The following is a 7,132-nucleotide window of genomic DNA, read 5'->3' as shown; positions in this document are numbered from 1 at the left end:
TGTTTCAAGACGGGTCCTGAGAGTACCCAAAGCAATAGCGTCGCCGACCGGTAATTCGAGTCTTGGCCAGTCCAAGGACACCGCCTGCTAACAGCTGGCCAGGCCCGGGGACGGCACCAGGTCCGTGCCTCCGGGTAAGAACTGACCGAGCTTGCGGCGGGCCTGACGCACACACATTCGAAAAAATGGATTGGTTGCGGCCCGATACCGTGCGAGTACCGTCGTGCAGCCGGCCAGGCGACCGAGGGTCTGCCGCGTGCGCGCGAAGCGACGCGACAGGCGCCCTCTCGGGCCGTAGACCGACACACAACGGGTCGCGACGTTCTACTAGGGGAGAAGTGCACGACTACGATGCCGGAACATTCGAGCCGAAGGTGGTGTGCCTCGCCGATGAACCACGAGGATTCATCCGGAGCATCGCGCACCAACGGGAGCCAGCACCGTTGCCGATGAATCTCCCCATTCGATCTTTTGGGTTTCTCAGGTTTACCCCTGAACGGTTTCACGTACTCTTGAACTCTCTCTTCAAAGTTCTTTTCAACTTTCCCTCACGGTACTTGTTCGCTATCGGTCTCGTGGTAGTATTTAGCCTTAGATGGAGTTTACCACCCACTTAGGGCTGCACTCTCAAGCAACCCGACTCTAAGGAGAGATCCTCCCGAAACGCGTACCGGTCACTACGGGCCTGGCACCCTCTACGGGTAAATGGCCCCATTCAAGATGGACTTGGACGCAGTTCGACATCACGGGATAAACGGATCCTCCCGAACACTACATTTCCCAGCGGCGGTACCGCGGGATTCAGTGCTGGGCTCATTCCTGTTCGCTCGCCGCTACTAAGGAAATCCTTGTTAGTTTCTTTTCCTCCGTTATTAATATGCTTAAATTCAGCGGGTAATCTCGCCTACTCTGAGGTCGTCTTTCTACGTATAAGCGAAAAATATATTTTCGCGACATGTAGCGTGTACCAATGAGAAGAATAAGAAAGAAAGTTAACGAGAGAAGGTTATTTTTTCTCTCCTTTCCTTTTCCATCCCTCTTTTTAAAAATTAAATTCGAATAGAGGGAAGAAAAAAAAGAGAAAAAAAAAAAAATCGAAATGGAAGAAGAATTTTTCTCACTCGAATATTACCCACCATCGTATTACCCCCTTGACTTCGCTAGATATATCTCTCTTTTCTTTCTTTTTTTCAAAAAAGCAACAAGAGTATTATATACATTGCGAAGAAGAAGAATATTCCTCCTTTTAGCAATCGTAGTGTTTTAAATATGCACCGCACCATAGTGCCAATTATCGTATGTCGTATTCATGTTAGAGCCAAGACTCACGCAAGATATCCGAATGTCGGTTTCGTTTTAACGCCCGTCCTCTATTTTAGCTTCCCGTTGACAATTTCCAGCGGTTTCTACTACTTTTTTTAAAAAACCTCGGGTAAAGTGAGGTAAAGTGAGAAACTCACGCAAGGAAAAATATCACGAGAGCCTTTTCCGGGGACTGGACGACCGACATGGATACGCGGTCCGGCGATAGACAACGAAAAAGGCATGGGATGACCAACACTAGATTCAGGAATTTCTCCTCGGCGCGGAGATGCCATAATTTGTCGTCTCGAAAAGAAGAAAAAAAAAAAAAAAAAGAAAAAGAATGAAAGAGCCTCGCCAAAGAGAATCGTACTCGTCCTCATCTTACGTATCCCTTATATCCTCGTGGAGTCTTCGATCTCTGATACGAAAACTGGTATCGCTTAAGGACTCGCGTGCACGTTGATGTGACGGTCCAGCGACAGTTCCGACAGAGTATGACAAACACGAAGGAACGGAGTGGGTATTCCGATTCCTGGGGCTCTTTTCTCTCTCTCTCTCTCTCTCTCTCTCTTTCTCACAATCTCAACGCACGGCAAACATCGCACGCCATCAAGGGATGGTGGGATCTTTCTTCCCTCCTCTCTCGATTAAACTCCCATATATTTTTATCCTTTTTCTCACGGTATCGCAGAAATATTAGTTTCAGACGACGTTAGGGGCGCGGTATGTAATTCGTGATCCAAAAATGGACGAATCGAAACAGTGGCGGGTACGAAAAACAAGCACGAAGCGGTGAACACGGGCGGTCATCAGTTATATGAAACGGACGACTCACGACACCGAGAACACTCACGCAAGTCCGTGACATGTCTTGAATTCGTGAATACGATTTCCTCGTACCACACGCGAGCACATGTATTTCGATTCTGTTATCTCGGTCACGACCGCGACGAACGCCAACGAACGTCCAACAATCGCTCGTACGTCGCGCATCTTCTTCTCCTTATAATTTGTCCAACTCCGATTTTTGACACCCGACTCGGAAACGTTCGATTTTAAGAACGACGGCGGGGATTACAAAAAGAAGGAGAAAAGGATCAAATGTACGAAGAATAACCAATACGCAACGCAAGCAGTATTTGGGTTACGTGAACGACCCTCAGCCAGGCGTGGTCCAGGAATTGTATCCGTGGACCGCAATGTGCGTTCGAAATGTCGATGTTCATGTGTCCTGCAGTTCACACGTTGACGCGCAATTAGCTGCGTTCTTCATCGACCCACGAGCCAAGTGATCCACCGTTCAGGGTAATCGTATTTTATGTAAAATTTTTTTTTTTTTCTTTACTTTTATAAAGGAAACGACGAGGATTACCCCGATACTGAATCCTTTTTCTCTCTCTCTTCTCTTCAAACCGTCGCTCAACCTGGAGAGAACGACTCGTTCGAAGCATGGTCGCAGAGCCCATACGCTTAAAAAAAATTCGATGTTGAAAACTAATAATTCGTTCAGGTACGTATATCTCGATGAAAAGATTCGAAAAGATCGATGGGACACGAAAAATTCGATCGGTCTCGAGCGGTCTTTCCTCCCAATTTCCGAAGCGAATATTCGCTACGGTACGGGTGTCCGACTCACGACACGACGACCTCTCTTCTCTCTCTGTGTAACACAGATTCGATATTCCCCTCTGAACGAATAACGTTTCAACTTTTTTAAGTAAGAAGCGATGAAACGGGCTCACGTCGACGCGATGCATCATTTTCTCGCCGTTCTTGGTTTCGTCGGTTTAAAGGTACAACGACGACGACGACGACACCATGGGTAGGAAGCACGATTCGAGAATGATCATAGAAGCGTATAGGAGAAAAGAGGTCGAACTGGTATCCATCGAAGAGAACGTCGCGAAACAAAGTTCGACGGCGGCTCGTCCATCCTTCGATTTCGTTTTACTATCGACGCGCTACTTGTCCCCTTATCGCTTTTTCTCTTTCTCATATCTCGACAGCTTCGTTCGATCCCAAAGTCTTGGTGCGTTGCGTCTCCTCGTCCATCTCTCGTTTTTATATAAGAGGAGAGCTCAGGCAACGAAAATAAAGAAGAAGAGAAATGCACAGAAATATGAACTTGGTACTTTTACTGCACGTATCGATGTACATACACATACGTAACGCACGTATATACGTTCATAAAGACGGCGGGTCTATTACAAAAGACCTCACGCAAGCGCCTTGTGTTGTGTCAAGCCATTTATCATTTTGTTTTTGTGTTTAGTTTCATTTTATATATATATATATTTTATATCAGTAGGGACGTAATGTTATCGAAGCGGCGGGTCGAATTTAAAAATTCGACCTCACGCAAGCGCTTCCTTTTGATTATTATTTCGTATATATTATTATGCGTATACATACGTAATACGTACACGTACGTGCAAAACGTACCGTCAAATCTTTATTAAAAATATACATCATCGAGACGGCGGATCGTCCGTACATGTGTGTATATATATATATATATAAAATATATACGACGACGCGACGACGATCTCACGCAAGCGTCCCTTTGTATTTTTGCGTACCATAACATTCATCTCATCGAGACGGCGGGTCTATTTATTTATAATAAACGACCTTCGCGCAAGCGCCTCTTCGTATTTATCGTTTATATATCTCTCTCTCTCTCGTGGAAAGAGAAAGAATTTCTCTCTTCGTATCAAATTTTCGTGTCTGGTAAAATTCAAAAATATATAAATTCAAAAAAAAAAAAAAATGATAAATCAATCGGATACAACGGACGGAAGGGATTTTTCTCTCCCTCCTCACGTAAGCCATCGTTCCGTGATTTCATCATTCGTTCATATGTTCGATATACAAAGTTTTGGTATTTGATAATGGATTCAAAAAATCCATTTTATAAATATATATATAAAATATATATATTTATCATCCCCTTCTTTCAATTCTCTGTTTGTTTTGTTACGCATTTTCTCTTTTTGTATGTTTCATTCGTTAATGATCCTTCCGCAGGTTCACCTACGGAAACCTTGTTACGACTTTTACTTCCTCTAAATGATCAAGTTTGGTCATCTTCCCGGTAACATCGGCAATGCCGAGACATTGGCCGCGCACCAGTCCGAAGACCTCACTAAATCATTCAATCGGTAGTAGCGACGGGCGGTGTGTACAAAGGGCAGGGACGTAATCAACGCGAGCTTATGACTCGCGCTTACTGGGAATTCCTCGTTCATGGGGAATAATTGCAAGCCCCAATCCCTAGCACGAAGGAGGTTCAGCGGGTTACCCGGGCCTTTCGGCCAGGGAAAACACGCTGATTCCTTCAGTGTAGCGCGCGTGCGGCCCAGAACATCTAAGGGCATCACAGACCTGTTATTGCTCAATCTCGTGCGGCTAGAAGCCGCCTGTTCCTCTAAGAAGATTTGTTTGTACGTTGGTAGTAAAAACCCACCGACCGAAGCCGAGGGCCTTCGAGATACCATAAGTTACGTCTATTTAGCAGGCTAGAGTCTCGTTCGTTATCGGAATTAACCAGACAAATCGCTCCACCAACTAAGAACGGCCATGCACCACCACCCACCGAATCAAGAAAGAGCTATCAATCTGTCAATCCTTCCGGTGTCCGGGCCTGGTGAGGTTTCCCGTGTTGAGTCAAATTAAGCCGCAGGCTCCACTCCTGGTGGTGCCCTTCCGTCAATTCCTTTAAGTTTCAGCTTTGCAACCATACTTCCCCCGGAACCCAAAAGCTTTGGTTTCCCGGAAGCTGCCCGCCGAGTCATCGGAGGAACTTCGGCGGATCGCTGGCTGGCATCGTTTATGGTTAGAACTAGGGCGGTATCTGATCGCCTTCGAACCTCTAACTTTCGTTCTTGATTAATGAAAACATTTTTGGCAAATGCTTTCGCTTCTGTCCGTCTTGCGACGATCCAAGAATTTCACCTCTAACGTCGCAATACGAATGCCCCCATCTGTCCCTATTAATCATTACCTCGGGGTTCCGAAAACCAACAAAATAGAACCGAGGTCCTATTCCATTATTCCATGCACACAGTATTCAGGCAAAGGTAGCCTGCTTTAAGCACTCTAATTTTTTCAAAGTAAACGTATCGGCCCACCTCGACACTCAGTGAAGAGCACCGCGATGGGATATTAGTTGGACCGCCCGCAAGGAGCTAAGCCCACCGATAGGACGTACCACATAATGCCAGTTAAACACCGCGAGCGGTGAACCGACACTGTGACACACAGATTCAACTACGAGCTTTTTAACCGCAACAACTTTAATATACGCTATTGGAGCTGGAATTACCGCGGCTGCTGGCACCAGACTTGCCCTCCAATTGGTCCTCGTTAAAGGATTTAAAGTGTACTCATTCCGATTACGGGGCCTCGGATGAGTCCCGTATCGTTATTTTTCGTCACTACCTCCCCGTGCCGGGAGTGGGTAATTTGCGCGCCTGCTGCCTTCCTTGGATGTGGTAGCTGTTTCTCAGGCTCCCTCTCCGGAATCGAACCCTGATTCCCCGTTACCCGTTACAACCATGGTAGGCGCAGAACCTACCATCGACAGTTGATAAGGCAGACATTTGAAAGATGCGTCGCCGGTGCTAGATGACCATGCGATCAGCACAAAGTTATTCAGAGTCACCAAAACAAACGATGGACGAACGGACGAGCCGTCCGCCACCGATTGGTTTTGATCTAATAAAAGCATTCCTCCCATCTCTGAGAGGAATTCTGTTTGCATGTATTAGCTCTAGAATTACCACAGTTATCCAAGTAAATGTGTCCACGATCTAATGAACCATAACTGATTTAATGAGCCATTCGCGGTTTCACCTTAATTCGGCATGTACTGAGACATGCATGGCTTAATCTTTGAGACAAGCATATGACTACTGGCAGGATCAACCAGGGATCTTAGTTTATATATTTTATTAATATATATAAAATACATTTTTTTCGTCGTCGGTGCCCCCTCACCGATCGACTATATATATATATATAAAATAGGTCTTTAAAATATTCGAGCACGTATCAAGCATGCTAAACATTTGGTTTACCTTTTAAGAAAAGATAAATAATTTTTAATTTCAAAAAGCGCGTAATATAAATTCACGCTGAGGCATATCCCAATGTTACCAGCACACTTCTTTTTCAATATGCCCCCATCGATCATAATATCATTTGTCATAGTTTAAAGAATCATACTTCACAATATCATATAAAATATAATATTGCGTTTCTAACAACGTGTTACGAAATATATTATTATCGCAAACGTCGTCTTTCTTCTCTCTCATTTCTCTTTTACAAACTCAAAGCTCATCATACGAAACGTGCCGTATTGCAAGTCGAAAAGAACTATTCGACACGCCCGTACGCCCTAAAGGATTTATAATTAATATCCTTAGGTGTTGGAAATGCCCGATCGCTCGAGGCTAAAAGTTGATGCTCAGTCGTACAAGTACACATGGCAAGCCATGCACACAGGTCACCAGCGTCCCCCTATAGGTCGCTTTGCCGCACAAGAGTCATTCGGTCATAGACACCGACCCGCGGCTCTGCAGTGTGGAGAAAGATCGGTAAGAAATATATCAATTCAACTCAAAACGTACAAATTGCCGAACTATTATATTTAAAAAGAATTTGATATTATTCTGTTTATATTTTTGTTCGCTTAAACATTAAAATTCTATCCATTACAGTTTCTTTAGAATTTAAATAGAAGAAACGAAGAACGAATGTAAGGAACAAAAGCGAATCATATTCTTTGCTTACAATGAAATTTCACAAACGAACATAGATAGAA

The 7,132-nt window shown here is 44.6% G+C and overlaps 2 non-coding genes across 2 annotated transcripts; both read right to left on the bottom strand.

Moving 5' to 3' along the window:
• Window positions 1–2,458: 2,458 nt before the first annotated feature.
• LOC113219368 lies at window positions 2,459–2,613 on the bottom strand. Its single transcript, XR_003306437.1, has one exon. It is a non-coding gene; the product is annotated as a 5.8S ribosomal RNA (ribosomal RNA).
• Window positions 2,614–4,315: 1,702 nt separating this feature from the next.
• LOC113219369 lies at window positions 4,316–6,238 on the bottom strand. The gene has a single exon (XR_003306438.1). It is a non-coding gene; the product is annotated as a small subunit ribosomal RNA (ribosomal RNA).
• Window positions 6,239–7,132: the final 894 nt, after the last annotated feature.

The sequence above is a fragment of the Apis mellifera genome, unplaced genomic scaffold (assembly GCF_003254395.2).
Source record: "Apis mellifera strain DH4 unplaced genomic scaffold, Amel_HAv3.1 GroupUN_2, whole genome shotgun sequence".
Lineage (NCBI taxonomy): Eukaryota > Metazoa > Arthropoda > Insecta > Hymenoptera > Apidae > Apis > Apis mellifera.
Note: the sequence above shows the minus strand (reverse complement) of the source record. Positions and strands in the feature narration are given on the sequence as shown.